The sequence below is a fragment of the Lampetra fluviatilis genome, chromosome 29 (genome assembly GCF_964198595.1).
Source record: "Lampetra fluviatilis chromosome 29, kcLamFluv1.1, whole genome shotgun sequence".
Taxonomy (NCBI): domain Eukaryota; kingdom Metazoa; phylum Chordata; class Hyperoartia; order Petromyzontiformes; family Petromyzontidae; genus Lampetra; species Lampetra fluviatilis.
The window spans coordinates 12,057,649-12,073,568 of NC_136303.1; the positions used below are offsets into that span (position 1 = coordinate 12,057,649).

The 15,920-nt window shown below is 46.1% G+C and overlaps 1 protein-coding gene across 1 annotated transcript in view; it reads left to right on the top strand.

Annotated features, from left to right (window-relative positions):
• Positions 1 to 15,920, top strand: part of LOC144943015 (E3 ubiquitin-protein ligase CBL-like) — an 82,281-nt gene that overhangs the window by 16,523 nt on the left and 49,838 nt on the right. The window lies entirely within an intron of this gene.

Below are 15,920 nucleotides of genomic sequence, written 5' to 3' on the forward strand. Positions count from 1 at the left end.
TTTTGATAATTTTTATGTAGGCCTGGGTGATGATAGGCTCTGAAAGATCTTAAAATACATTGGGTGTTTTTTAAACAAAAATCATTTTGTTCATAAGTGTGCACTACCTAAAATGATACATGGATCAGAAACATGGAAATTGACAAGTAACGTTAAAATGTATCCCAAAAGTGCAAAATATGACGGAGGGAAGGGGGCGGTACATGTTTGGAGTTACATTTGAGAGACAGAAAGAGGACCACGATTTTGAAAGTTTGAATGCATAATTCAAACTGTTAATAAAAATACAAATGTGCTTGGGCAAGACATCACCAGCTGGGGGATGCAGCTTATTGATGTGGCATCGTGACTAATGACCCGCACGGCCTCTGTTTGCTTTACTTTATCGAGCCTATTCCCGGCTTGCTCAAACTTTATTCTCGTCACCACAGCACAAAGCCCTCTGGTGACAAACGGCCACCCGGCGTCTCTCTCACTCTCCGCTCTTCCTTGTCGCTTCGGATGTCGTGCATGAAGACCCCCTCGGTCACGCCCTGTTAACCATCGTGCGCCCTTCACCATTACCATCTACGTGAAGTTTGCATGAACCCCCATAGCGTGTCTTCACCCCCCGCCCCCCGATCTTCACGCTGGCACATCTCAGAGCGCTTCACAAACGAAGTGCGGCTCGCCGCACACCGCAGTGGCAGCTGTCCATGTGCAGGACCAAGATGACTCGGGCACCTGGCCTACGAGTGAGGATTAGTCTTGTCAGTAGGGTGGGGGGGGCGACGATTGCAACGTGTAATCCTCTAGTAGTAATTTTGCGTTGTTTTTTTGGGATAATGTAGACCATGACGCTGACACACAGCGAGTATCCCAGAGGCCTGACCACACCATGAGTCTCCTTGTTCCCCACCGAGCCATTGTGGCTCCCTTGCGCTGTGCGGGCCCTGCCACCCTGGAATATCCCAACCCCCCCCCCCCGCTGCAAGGGTTTAATCGCCGCCCCAGCCCCTCCCCCCGTGCCCCTCCATATTCTCCCCGCAAATATGAGTTTGTTTCTGGTGGTCCTGCGGTGGTATCCGCCAGCAGAGCAAGCGGTTTTGGGGTGGGGAGTGTGTGCGCCATTTCCTCCCGCATGTGCCCGTGGTATTAATATAGTCGGGTTGTACGCCACATGAGTTGTGTGTGTGCACTTAGCCCCCCGCTTTCCGATGTCACCTCCCTTGGCCCAGTAACAATGGGATGTGCGATGCACTGTAATGTCTCTTTTTAATAATGTATTCGTTTGATACGTATGGCATTCACACCGTTCTCGGAGCGTGAGGCTTCTCGCCAAGACGCAGTGTTTCGCTCACGTGGTCTGCAGTAGCGTCACGTTAGGGAGCGATGTTGCCGTGTGTAATCCCACTTGAGTAATTTGCGAATCATTCTTTTTCCAAATGTGGACCGTGACGCCGACACACATTGTTGTAGGGAGTGTCTCTGAAAAAAATGTTTTTGTCTCATGACAACAAAAGAATGAGGTATAATTGTCAAATAAACAAAAACAAGGTTTCTGGTTAACGTTTTAGGACCATAAATTAGCTGTTTTAGGTTTCACTCATGCTTTCCTCTGGACATGGTGTCTGCGTTGAGTTGTTATTGTTTTAAACACACAAATTTATTCTATCTGCCCTTTTTGTAATATGCAAATATAATTGTTATTCATGTAATATCTTGCTCTCGTAATGCAATGCATGCAGTCTCATTCCAGCTGGCAATGGGGTTGCACTAATCTCCTCTGGTAGCCCCAAGGCGGTGTAATTCCACATTCCTAGAGCCGAGACCAGTCTCATTAGGCTAGCCAAAGTCACCTCCCTCGAATGGTACTCATGTTATTTCTTCTGACAGATTGAGTCGTTTAGTCGGACCCCTAAATGGGGTCCGATTAAAATATCACACTGGTGTCTGAGACAGCGAATCTAAATGTGAACTTCCCATAAGTTGATTGCCGCGGTTAGAGATGGGACCGATGCACCTTATCACAAGTGTCACTTGCAAGTGAGCATTGAAAACTCTAGATTAGAACTGCTTTTTGTGTTTAGTTTGTCCTTCCCCCGCACCTCCGATAAGCACAGTTGGTTACGTACGGTGTGAAAGAAATTCAACGTACATATATAGAATATGGAGGTAGTGATAATAATTTAGTACATTTTGGTAGAAGTGCCATTCCTAGAGTGCAAGGCTATCACGAGACATAGTCTGCAATAGTTTCACACTAAGAGGGAAATGTTGCTGTGTGTAATGCCAATTAGCGGTGTCATATTTTTTATTTGGAAAATGTGGAACTTTAGAATAAAGTGAGGGATGTTTGACGCCCACTCTGAAGCATAGGGGCGCGTGTTTCATGGTTCGTAGACCTGCAGTAATAACCAGGGTGGCCTGCTGGAATCGAACCGTGACCCTCCTCTGGAGCAAGCACGAACGTGCTACTGCTGTTCCAAGTCACTGCCCCAACACACAATGCAGAGGGTCTTGTGTATTTAGATAGAAATGTGCGCGCAGCGCGGAGAGTTGAGAAGCAACAGGGCAAGTTTTTGACGGACGATTGGAAGGTTTTTAATGTCACAGTGAATTTGAAAAGATGCATGTTTTGAGGCAAGAATAAGGTCTTCGTGACTGCATAGGTCCGAGAGCTGGACTTAAAGCAATTGATAAATAAACGTTCAGTCTGAATGCAGGTCCACACGGAGGATGCTGGGAAGATCACGATTGAATGTCAAAGTGTCGTAAATAAAATCAGGAAAAGGAAATTGTGATGCGTGTGGGACGTGTGTAGGGGTCAGAAGCAGGCAGGTGACCGAGTCACATTGGAGAAGTGCACACAGGTCTGATTGAGGAAGAGACCTCAAGCCAGATGGTGGGAAACCATCAGAACAGACCTTGGAGGTCCAGGTGCCTGCTTTGTCTTCGACAGGATCCAGTGATGGCAACGATGGTGAAGTGTTGGCTTCAAAGCATCAGCCACAATGACCTCTTGACCTTGTACTCCCAAATGTGGAAATTATCCGCAAACTAATTTATGGCCATTTTCCAGATCTTTCTTGCAACTACGATAATGACTAGAAATTGGCTCTCGCCCACTGAATAAATTAAATTGTTAGTGGTATAACTTTTAAGTGCTTCTACTATTGAGTCGATTATTGATCGTTGACTGGCTCCTGTGGAGTAGTTTGTTCAGCACCTATATTAAGAGTGATGCGAAACAACCAGGCCTACAGTAGGAGGGCGATTCTCTGCAGAACCTGTCAAGCGGGGACTTTACTTGGCTGTCAATTCAAAATCCATCCTGTTAAACCAGTTTTCAAGTTTCATGACAAACATACCTTCTTGTTGCTCGCAAGGGAAAAATAAAGTTATTTCCTGCTCAAATGACCAGCTAGGTGGGGTGCCCATCTCCTGTTTATTATTGTTTAGCATTTTGGATCCCGGAGGAAAATTGTTGGAAAAACGGTAAACAATTTACAAATGTGACTTTGAGTATTGGACCATTTGTAGTGCAATTCAAGGATATTTACTTTAGCCAGAAACCTTCGTGTTTTGCGTGTTGATTCTACATTTGCATGTACTGTAGTGGGCGTTTGAGCTCTTTTACAACGAGTAAAATATATCAGACGTGAAAGTACCATCGCCCATTTGTAGGCTCAACAAGGTAAAGGTGCGTCCCTGAAATGTCTTCCTTGGGCCACTGCTAACGGAAGCGCTTCCACTACGGGGAGCTCTATCGAGGACTTTTGGTCTTCTCTTCCACGCTTGTCACACATGTTTGAAGGTGTGGAAACCACCTACACGTCATATCACCGCACAAAGACAAGGGGACGGGGTGGGGGGAGATTTAAGACACTTGACAAATTTTTCAAATCCCGTGCCGGAAGATCGAATAGGACTGGCGACCTTTGGATTGCAAGTCCAGTGTGCTAACCATTACACCAAGGCAGCTCCCATAAACTGCAGGCTCTACTATATTTTATGTTCTTATTGCACTCGAGGGGAGGAGGTGTGTCTCCTATAAAGATGGTGGTGCCTCTATTTTGAAAGCAACCATGACTATATAAATATACTCTCTGGTTCTTTCGGTAAAGTCACGTAGATAGAAGAGGTAACCAAAGAAGAAACACGACGTTTCGGTCGCAACACAAGCGTCCATCTTGAGGTGAGAAAAATTTACTTAAATATATGCTAGTTGTTGTTCTCCAGCGTAACACTGCCCAAACGCTTGGTTGATCCTGTCTTTTCTCGGTCACAATATTGCCGTGAACGGCACTAAAGGATTTATTTTGAGAGTAATATCCATCACGAGTGTTTCCAAAATGCCAGCCCTCGCGACCAACCAACTTACCAATTTACTCCCCATTGAAAAGTTTACTATTTCCACGCTGCACGCGCCCGTTTGTTAAACATGTCCCACGTGACACGCTAAGCAGTTAAGGGTATTTTTGTCACGTGGAACACGTGCCTGTACACACACGAAACTTATGTCCACACACCGAGATCTTGATCTTAATTTTAATCTAATTTGAATCGGCACCATTAACGCAGACAGCGTTAAATGTTTAGCGGCGTCACAGTGCATCGTTGAACGAGTTGATTTTTAATTGAATACTAGCGGTAAGTACCTGGCGTTGCCTGGGCGAAAAAGACAGACACACACATCGACTTACACACAGACATCGACCCACACACATAGAAACACATCCACTTACATGCACACACACACACACTGACTCACACACACAGACATCGACTTTAGACACACACACATGGAGTTACACACACACATACATAGACTCACACACACACATATATGGACTTACAGACACACATATCGACACACACACACGGACTCTCACAAGCATATTGCCGTACACACATGGACTGACCCGTACACATGGACTTGCGCACACACACATGTACGTACACACACACCCAACAACAACCGCCATTCGCCACTAAGTGGCGGTGCCGTCACCACGACGCTTGTGCCAGGGTATGTGCACCTTGAGGGTAAAACTACGTGGCCGGGAGTCGGAGCCTTTCCCTGTACACCTTGGGGTGCGACAGGGATGTCCTTTGGCTCCCACATTATTTAACATCTATTTCGACTGCGTTGTTCGTGAAGCCTTCAATAGCTGTACCGGGGGAATTTCCATTTGGTACAGATATAATGGGAGGCTGATCGACGCCCGGGTGCGATCAAGGGATGGCTCCCTATTGGTCAACCACGTTATGTATGCCGATGATTTGGTAATAGCTGCTCATTCAGAAGAGGAGTTGGAGACGCTGCTGCTGAGACTGGAGCGTGCCACTAAGAGGTGGGGCCTTACCATCAGCCCCACCAAAACTAAGCACCTGCCTGGGTATTTTGTACCATCGGACACTCCACCCCCACAACTCCCAATTGGTGATGGGGCAGTTGTGGAGAGAGTGGAGAGTTTCCCATACCTAGGCAGTGTGCTTATGACCGGCTCCAGTTTATCAGCAGAGGTCTCACTCCGAATCAGTCGAGCAGAAATATCTTTTCATCGGTTGCATAACGCTGTGTGGAAGCTACCTGGTCTGTCGCTCCGCACGAAGCTTCAGGTCTTTTCGGCCACGGTCATTCCCTCCCTTCTCTACGCTTGCGAAGCGTGGACCCCCCTAATGGAGCATCTTAGCCGGTTAGTAACATTTAGGCTGGCCTGCCTACGATCCATCCTGGGTTTAACCAGGCTGGATTGTGTGAGGAGCTCACAAATTCTTGAAAGATCTGGGCAAAGTCCCATCGGTGAGCTCTTCCGGCAGGCAAGGCTGCGTTGGCTGGGTCATGTAGCCCGCATGCCCAGCCACCGCATGCCTAAACAGCTTTTGTTCGGCCGGATCGAGGGGGCTAAATGGGCGCGGCACGGGCTAGAGAAGAGATGGAGTGATGTGGTACAGGAGGACGTGGAGCTGAGTGGACTTGCCGATGACTGGTACCAGCGGTGTCACGATCGGCCTCAGTGGAGGAGGCTCGTGAAGGACGCTACTGGGCAGTTGGAGGCAGTCGCCCTCCAACAACAACGGAGGGCGGAGGAGCGACGCTCACAACAACGAGCGGAGCGCCGGGTGGCTAAAGCACAGCAAGTTGGTACAGTAGGGGGGCACAGGTGATGCATCAGCCAGTCATCTCGGTCAGTCGACTCGTGGCACCTGGGTCTGCCCCGTGACCTCCTGCCAGCGGGCGTTCGACACTTCACATGGCCTCAAGGTGCACTTGGCCTGGCACAAGCGTCGTGGTGACGTCACCGCCACTTAGTGGCGAATGGCGGTTGTTGTGTTGCACCTTGAGGCCACATGAAGTGTCCAACGCCCGTTGGCAGGAGGTAACGGGGCAGATCCAAGTGGCACAAGTTGACTGACTGAGATGACTGGCTGATGCACCACCTGTGCCCCCTACTGTGCCAACTTGCTGTGCTTTAGGCACCCGGTGCTCCGCTCGTTGTTATGAGTGTCGCTCCTCCACCCTCCGTTGTTGTTGGAGGGCGACTGCCTCCAACTGTCCAGTAGCGTCCTTCACGAGCCTCCTCCACAGAGGCCGATCTTGACACCGCTGGTACCAGTCATCGGCAAGTTCACTTGGCTCCACATCCTCCTGTACCACATCACTCCATCTCCTCTCTAGTCCGTGCGTGTGGACTCACACGCACACATGGACCTACACACACGCAAAGAAATGGACTTACACTGACTCACATGGAGCCACGCACATACAGCGACTAACACGCACATCGAATGATGCACACACACACACACATTGACTCGCACACACAGACACATCGACTTACACACACACATCGCTGCAGAAACGCACATCGACTCACACACACACATGGACTTAGACACGCATTATTATTGTGAAAATAGGTAACTTAATTTTAAAAAAGTAGTTGTTTACACACGCACACCACACACATCGACTTAGGCACACACACATCGACGGTATGCACTGCTATCACTACAGCAGTGCATTCCGACTGTGGTGGTACCTCCTTTCACTGCAGCAGTGCACACCGACTGTGGTGATACCTGGTATCGCTACAGCAGTGGCTATTGACTGTGGTGTAACCTGCTTTCACTACAGCAGTGCAATACCGACTGTGGTGGTGCCTGCTATCACTACAGCAATGCATACCGACCTTGGTGGTACCTGCTTTCACTACAGTAGTGCATACTGACTGTGGTGGTACCTGCTATGATTACAGCAGTGCATACTGGGGTGTAATTTGCTATGTTTTGGGACCTCCTTTGCCAGTACCAAAATATGAGAATAGGTTTTCCCCTTTTTTCTGGCAACAAAACAGGTGTTAAGATGTTAAAACACCAAACTGAAACCTTTTACAATGCATTTAAAGACAATACAATGCATATATTATCAGGGTATGTTTTGTAAATCACCACGGCCCCTTACGTTGTGGCAAGCTTCGGGGCCACTTCCTGGAGTCGTGGAGTTCTGCCATTACGAGTACATTTAATAAAAGCGTGTTTTTTTAAAAGTTTTTTTAAAAATATTGCTTATTAAATGGAGGCCACGGACTGCGCCACGGAGCTTTTAGCGGTAAACAAGGCACCGTATTTACCGGGTAATACTTCACACTACCTTTACCCTACCGAGTAATTCTTCCGAGCTACCTTTACCCTACCCTTTACCTTAACCCTTGGCATGTCGACACCTTTACCCTTTACTTTTACCCTTTTACCCGGTAAAAAGGGTAAATTACCTTACCTTGCCGAGGCCTAGCTATGACTACAGCAGTGCATACCGACTTTGTACCTGCTTTCACTACAGCAATGCATACTGACTGTGGTGGTACCTGCAATGATTACAGCAGTGCATACTGACTGGTGGTACCTGCTATCACTACAGTAGTACATGCTGACTATAGCAGTATATATCGACTCTATAGCACAAAATACTCACCTGACAGTGTCGTGGTGAGGCCTAGTCCCGTGCAGAGCCCCCAGCCTTGCCTAGATTGCCCAGCCGGCAGGCTGGGCAATCTAGGCAGGTGGGGGGAGGAGAAGAGGATATCACACTGAAGAATTAACTTCAGCGTTGTGTGTATTTGCCAGGTATTTTTAAGGCAAGTCAATTTCCCCCTCACCCCCACCGAACGCGTGTGACTTGGCATGGTCCTTCCCCCGCCCCCACCGAAAGTGCATGAGCTGGTATGGCTGAGTGCGTATTAAGTAATTAAATAAAGACAAATCGCACTTTTTCGCTCGTTTTAAGGTGACAGGCGTGAAAACGGAATCGCGCTTGCCAACCGCGGGGCTTACGGCGTGGCACCTGGCAATTCTTTTTTACTTAAACCCCACCGTTTGAGAGCCAAATCCCTCGCAAGCGCCTGAACACACAGACAGACAAAAAATTACATTTATATATAAGAGAAGATGTAGAAAATTGGTACAGACACAAAGACGTAGCATAGCGGGTCGCAAGGACTGGAGTTTGGGAAACCTTGCCCTACACAATGTTAGTTAGCCGATCAAGATACTACTACTATGTAGTACTAGTATTTTTTTTAGGTAAAGCCCATGAAGCTATATCGCTCAACGAAGTGGCTTATGTGGAAATGTATAGCAACCAAATACTCTAAACGTACGTTTCTTAATGTGGAGGGAAAAACAGGTGGACCCGTCGAAAAATCTACGCGAACATGGGGAGAACATGCAAACTCCAAACATACAGCCGTCGGGGTCGGGATCGAAGCCATGCCCTCATGCATACCAGGCGAGGCAGTTAACATCTGACACCGTGGCACCCACATGAAGTCACCGTGGTCAAAGCCGTTGGTGCCACTGCATCTCATCGCTACCCACGCTCTCTACCCTCCGCCAGATCTCACAGCTGCTGCTGCTACATAGTAGAGATGCAGCGACCTCCAAGATCGGCCCTGACAGTCTGCCACTCCCTCGCTGACTTATGTTCCTTGGTCATCCACGACTGCTGCTGTCGGCGTCGTTCTTGCGAATCGTGCAGTGCACACACACCGCTTTACCCTCTGTACACCATGAGGTGCAGTGGCATGGCACTCACGGTCGCACATTTGTCACTTGTTGCAGGATTTCATGGTTTGATTCCAGTAGTCGCCCTGGTTATTATTGCCCACGTAATAACCATACCGTCATTTTCAAAAGTAGGTTATTGTGTACCAGTGTCAGGGTCCAAATTTGCGAGAGAATGATTCGGTCAATCTTCTACATAGCAGCCTTCACCCCCTACTGGCAGACAAGATCCATCCTGATCACGAAATCTCACCTGGTTTAGTGAAATAAACTCGAATGAAGTCTCCAACTGTATGGAGTCCTGCCGTTATAGAAAGTGTACGAACCCTGCAAAGGCCTGTGCTACATCCAAGAAACATGACTGGTACCTCTACTTTCACCCCAATGCAAACACCACTGTTAAGTTTGAGCCCCTTAGCTTGACTATATCAATGGAACAATTCACCTTGGCTTGGCTTAACGACCCAGTATGGGTTGACCGAATTAATAATTTCTTATTCTTGGTTCTTTCGGTAAAGTTACCGAAAGAACTAAGAATTTGAATCCCTGCAGTCACTAAAGCTTTAAATCAAAAATATAATAATTTCTTGTTTATTCTTCTGTAGAATGTGCACCGTTTACAGCGGCACGATTTTGTCGATTCTAGGGATTTAAAAAGATATCTTCATTGTCTTCATCCATCGACCATTGTGTATCCACTGCTGGATAATGATGATCTCCCCGAGCTGTCCACCGCCCCTCACAATCCTGCAATGCCACAGTCCATCTTGCTCCTGCACGTTGGCCGATCCCATTGCTCCATCTCTGTGGTGGTGCCCCTCGAGGGAGCATTCTCTCCTGTGGCTGGCACCAGTTTCGTGCATTGACCATCATCCCTCCTAGTCAGTCACGTGTCCTGCCCAAGCCCACTTTGCTTTGCAATCGTGTCCTCTGATTTTGTGTTTGTTCCCCTGATCAGCGTCCTCATCTACCTGTGTCTCGGTGTAATTCCAAGTGTGCTTCTCTGCATGTTGCTTTGTCCACTTTTCAACTTTTGTTCACGAATGAGAAATAATAGGTTCTCACTTCTCCACTATGATGCACGTACCACGAGCATGATAATTGATTGAATTTTTATGTATTAACGATGCATTGAATCGATGCAGCGTTACTTATTGAAATGCAGCCATTGACTTTTTTGTGGCCTTGGATGATCATTACTGCCCCCTAGAGCCCCGTAGCCCCTGGCAGTAAACCCACTAATGAGAGCAAAGGTGAAGCCCGGCAGTTGCTCGCTCACACCACTGCTGGCAGCATGGCCCGCACTAGAGGGAGCTCCAGAGAGTCTCTCTAAGATGATAGTCTGTTCTATAAACGCGGTAGTTGCATTCCTGAAGAAAAATCGTGTTTTTATAATAAATAATATAGGGTAAAGCACAGTCCGCGATAACACGTGAGATGCATACGCAGGCTGAACGAAGACTGAGGCACGTGGGTGGCATCGAGAATCATCCAGCAGCATCCTGCCTTGTGTGATGCTATGCCGAGGCAGCCGTATGACTGCTTATTCCTACTCGCGCGATGTAGTTCTTCTGTTCACTCGATCGCATTATATCCAATTTGCATCCGCATTATGAAAAAAAATGTGTTCCCTAATACAATCATCCCGTTATGAAAACAACATGCGTTATAGGATAATAGACTATTTAGTTTTTAAATAGTCTTTTAAATAAATTGTTGATTTGCCATTACTCTTTAACTCTGGCCAGACATCTTGGAAGAGGGTACCTACTTATTTGTATAGTCGTATACGATGCCACGGATTCCTGTGGAATTTTGTCATTATGAAAGTTTACGAAAAGTAAAGTTTAATAGGACAAACTGACGACGAATCTCAAAATGTCAAATTTTATTGGTAAGTTTTCAGCTCCCTTAGTCAGAGGCCTTCAAGAAAAGTTTATCTGGACGAGTCGCGATGGATTCAATGGCCGTGATGGCGCTGCCTTGGGAACATGGGCACTTCGCAAGCACCGCAATCTACAGCTTGTGTTGCATATGGTCAGCAGCAGCAACAGTCTTGGATATTCTGCTCACGCTAACACCACATAGCACATGCTCATGATCATAATAAAAAAAATCATTCGTTAAGTTTGCCAAATTGCCATTGTAAATTACCCCCCCCCCGCCCTCTTATGATAGTGACATAAAGTGGATCCCTTGTTTTCTGGCCGATGTATCTCCCTTTTCTTGTATTGCCACTCTTGTGCCAGCACCGGCAGTCCTCTTCCATCCGTACACATTTAGACACGAGGTCTCCTCGCGCTATCAATAACACTAATGGTCATGTGTAGATGCGGTCATCTCATTCCCACATGGGGTCCCACTTAATTATTTAATGTCTCTCATTTGGACGTCGCCTTGCCACGTGCTTTTCAGGCTTCTTGGTTCCTGTTCCCGAGAGTAAATAAAGGGGAAAGCCTCTACGACTTCCTCTGCCTACACCGAATAAAACGCGAGATCGTGGTCGGAAGCATTTTTTCCCCCTCAGGGAAGTTGAAGAACACCGGTTCAACGTCGCACGATCGACATCCACTGGACGTCCTCACGGGGCGAGTTCCCTTCTATTTGCTGCCACTCTGTCGTTAGTCTTGCCCACCACCCATCATCCATTCGAGCAACGTGTCCTGCCAAAGCCCACTCACTGTCTCTAAGTTAATTTCATGTCTCTCATTCGCTTCGCCTGGTATATAGGAAGTCGTGGGTTCGATCCCGACCATGACGCCTGTGTGCATTTGGAGTTTGCATGTTCTCTCTGTGGCTGCGTGGATGTTTCTCCGGGTCCCCCGTTTTTTCTCTCCACGTTTAGAATCAACAATGCGTTTTCAGTATTTGGCTGCAATACATTTCCACATGATAAGCCACTTGATTGGGCTGTCATTTGTGGCCAGGTCACTTCGGAAAAAATGCTATATAGCTCAGTGGGTCTTACCTGGTAAAATAACATTTTTTGTTTAGTTTATGTTCTCTAATCCGTTTGTTCCTTGTCTGATCTCTTAGTTGACCCAGGCTGGAGAAACTAGTTGATGTTGTAATTATTAACATACGTCTTATTCTGAATGTAACGAGCTTCTTAAATGGCATTTCCATCACTTGTACATTTATTTCCACTGCAAAAATTAAATTCCGCATAACGCAGCCCTCTTAAACTCCTGCAACACTGACATTGTGGCTGCAGCATGAGCAGTTGCATAATTACTATAGTTCCATGCAAAATTACATATGCAGTTTCAAAAGCTAACTTTAGCTTATGAAGAAGTCAACTTCTCAGCTGTGTTAGTCCTAGTTTAGGAAGTTGCCTTATCGGCACAAACCCTGTTGTGTTAACTTCTGTTTATCATTTTACTAATGCTTTCGAGTACCATTTTCAGGCGATGTCTCTGGGAAACTGAACAGTTTTACCAAGCTGTTGAATAGCTGATTTAAAAAATGTGTGCCTAAAGTGCAACTGAGTGAAACGTGTAATTTGAACAACCTGCGGAATGCGCACGTTTTTGTGACGTAGTTTATCTTTAATTGCGAATGTGGTCCACATGCGTTTGCAATCACAAGATGAACTAACTTGGTTCACGGTTGTTTGCGTGTACGCAAGCCGCTCGGTGTACTTTTTAGTTCAAAACCGAGATTATATTTTCTATCGGGCACCTGTAAAAACACGTCCACATTATATTGTGTTCAGTTGTCCTAGTTTCTTTATGTTCAGCAAACGTCACATTAAAAAAAAATATTATGAAAGTAGCAACAATGTCTCAGGCAAGAAAAACACTTGTGCAGTTGGTCTGAATCTCAATACCTTGCTAATCTCGTCAAGGAACATTAACCATCACCAAACTCCAGTCATCCTCGCAATGGCTTTGGCTAACCATCGAAGAAAGACGGTCACAGCATCGCGTGCTTTAAAATGCGCCTCTGCAGCCATCTGGAATGCTCTTCCTCCCGATATTAGGAAGCCACTGGAGCTATGCACTTTTAATTCTAAATTGAAAACCAACCGTGCTCCGATGAGCACGGTTGGGTACGTAAGTTCTAAAAGAGAGTGAAGTTGGGTGAGGCTCCATGATGTGATCCAACAGACTTTTTAAGTCTTTGCTTCATCAACCTCGTCTGCCTGCCTTTTTGATAAAAAAAAAACGCCAAATATTAATACTCTCTGGTTCTTTCGGTAAAGTTACGTAGGTAGAAGAAAAAATATATATCACGACGTTTCGATCGCAACACAAGCGGTCGTCCTTAAATATAAATTTTAGTTGGTGTCTTTCCATATAGCATCACATTTAATACATATGCCAGCCCACAATTTACAAGTGCATGCACTTATCATCTATATTTAGCGCTAAATTAACAGCAGACCTGGCTAATATTCCTGAAGGAGGCTAATCCAGTAGACTAACATTACAAGATACCCCATCATATAAATACATTATTATCACAACGCTTGTTTACCCAGAAAAACGTCTTGAATCTCTCGACACTTTCAGGAGGGTCCTGCTACATTATTTAGTAGAGGGCGATGTTCCTGCTGTATATAATCCCAATTAAGTAATTGCAGGTAATTTTCCAGTATTCGAATGTTTTGTCAGTCTCAGAAAACGGGAAACCCAGCAGAATGGGGCAAGAACGTAGCAACTCCGCACAGAAAGGCGCCCGAGGCGGGAATCGAACCCAGGACCTTCTTGCTGTGAGGCACGAGCGTGACCACTGGCACCCTGCCACCGTCAGATCAAGATGCATGATCACCTCTTTCTTTGGTGGTGGGGGGGCGGTTATGATGAACTGTCGAGGTCCATTTCCCCCTTGCAGAGGGATCATGTATCCAAAGCATAAGTTGTATATTCCGTTGTTTTGCTGCGTTTGAGCCACATTAGCGATGTTTAAGTGGTGTCCATTAAAGTGCACGGCCAGTTTGTCAATCGTCTTCTGGTCGACGATCTCCCTATGGCCATGGCGGTCGTGGAGGCTGCTTGACTAGTGCAGCTTGGTGAAGACGGAAACCAAGATCCGGTTCGGATAACGCTAGCCACAGACGTTAGTCGTGCTCGCCAGGTTTAATGGAAAAGTGCTAACCATCTTTTCACTGCTTTGGGCAGTCGCGGTGATGTATTGTGCAAGGCTATGGTGCTATGTTTAGCCACCGTGGCGGTTTGCATGAATTACAGTGCCACCGCACACGCAGCTTCGTATTGACCACCACCAACATCCACCAACCAGGATAACTGTCGCAGCACCTGTGCACGCAGTCATTTGTTCTCGGGCTGATGTTGTTTTAATTTTGTTTACAGCATTTTCATCGTTTAGACAAAAGCAACCGAATGACAGCCATTGCGCTAGAGACAAAGTTGTAATTATAATGGCTTTAGCTTTTAAAGACTGGAACATGTGGAACAGTTGAGCACACGTGTGTATATTGATAGTTTTTGAGAGTTGTCATTTCGAACACAAGTCAGGTTTAACTAAGAGCTGTGTGTGTAAAGACCTGAGTGTTTGGAGCACCGAGGAACTAGGGTAGCAAGTTGAGTTTCCAATGATGTTACTCTGCAACTGTAAGCTCCTATCAAGTCATGAATATTATAGAGATTTTGACCCATGACTCAATGTACATGCTACGTTTTTACTGTGTCGGGAGGGGCGCCATGGTGGCGGTAATTATGTTAACTACCTCGCCTGGTAGACAGGAGGTCGTGCATATTCCCCGTATTTGCGTGGATTTTTCTTCGCGTCCGTTTTTTCTTTCCATATTTAGATGGATGCGTTTTGAGTATTTTGGCTGCTATGAATTGCCACGTAAAAAATCACTTCTTTGAGCTATTATTTGTGGCTTCTAGAAAAAGAGCCATATAGCTCATTGGGCCTTACCTGGTAAAATACATTTTTTTAAATTAAACTTCTTCGATGAAATGGAGATTTTTTTATTTTTTATTTTGCAGAAATAATTTCGCAGAAATTTTTTTTGCTTGGAAAAATATCGGCGCATGACGGGCAGTTGCACACGACAGCCACGGGTTCCACGTTTCCCCCAGCTGAAGAGGAAGTCCGGTGCTCCTTGGTTCTCATTAACAGTGGAGAAGCTGACATTTGCATGCTATTAGGGGTGGGGGGCGGTGACCAAGTGGGGATTGAAAAAACCCACTCATTTCCATGTCCGATGCTTAATTCAAAACAACCCCGGCTTGCTCTTGCTCCGACAGATGTTTCGGTTCAGACAATGCAGCTGTTGTTTAAAAGTTGCTGCTGCGGTATTGGTAGGTGAAATGATCTCCCCTCCCCCCCGTTTTTCGTTGTCTGCGATTGAAGCAGTTGAACCTTTTTATTGAATTTAACTCATCGCTTGTGTGTGTTTACGTTAGTAGAACGATTGTGGCAAATTCCAGTGCCCATTTGTCATATATCAATGCTGAAAACATGTGGTGGTGAAGTGTGTGTTTTTATCATGACGTTCATGCTCGTTAGAACCTGTGTCAATTTCAATGTTTTCTTCCCATGATTACACGCACGGCTGGTTTGTGAACACACACTGTAATTAACAAGTTAATGACATTCAAATGTGAATTTTTAAGTCTGACTAGCTGACCTTCTTACAACTACATATCTTACTGTAATGTGGTTTAGATTGAGAGGGGGCTCATACACTCTACTCAAGAGGATGAGCAAGTAAGTGTTAATAATTTAACACGTAGGGTTTCACAGCCAATATTATGATTCATAATTGATTTTTGGCTAACGCCTCGTAACGATCTGACCAATTGTTGTCTTTTAAGACCCCTCAAAGTACCTAACACAGCCAAACAAATTTATATTTCTCTTGTGAGGATTGTTCTTCAACTTACCATTGAAGTGAA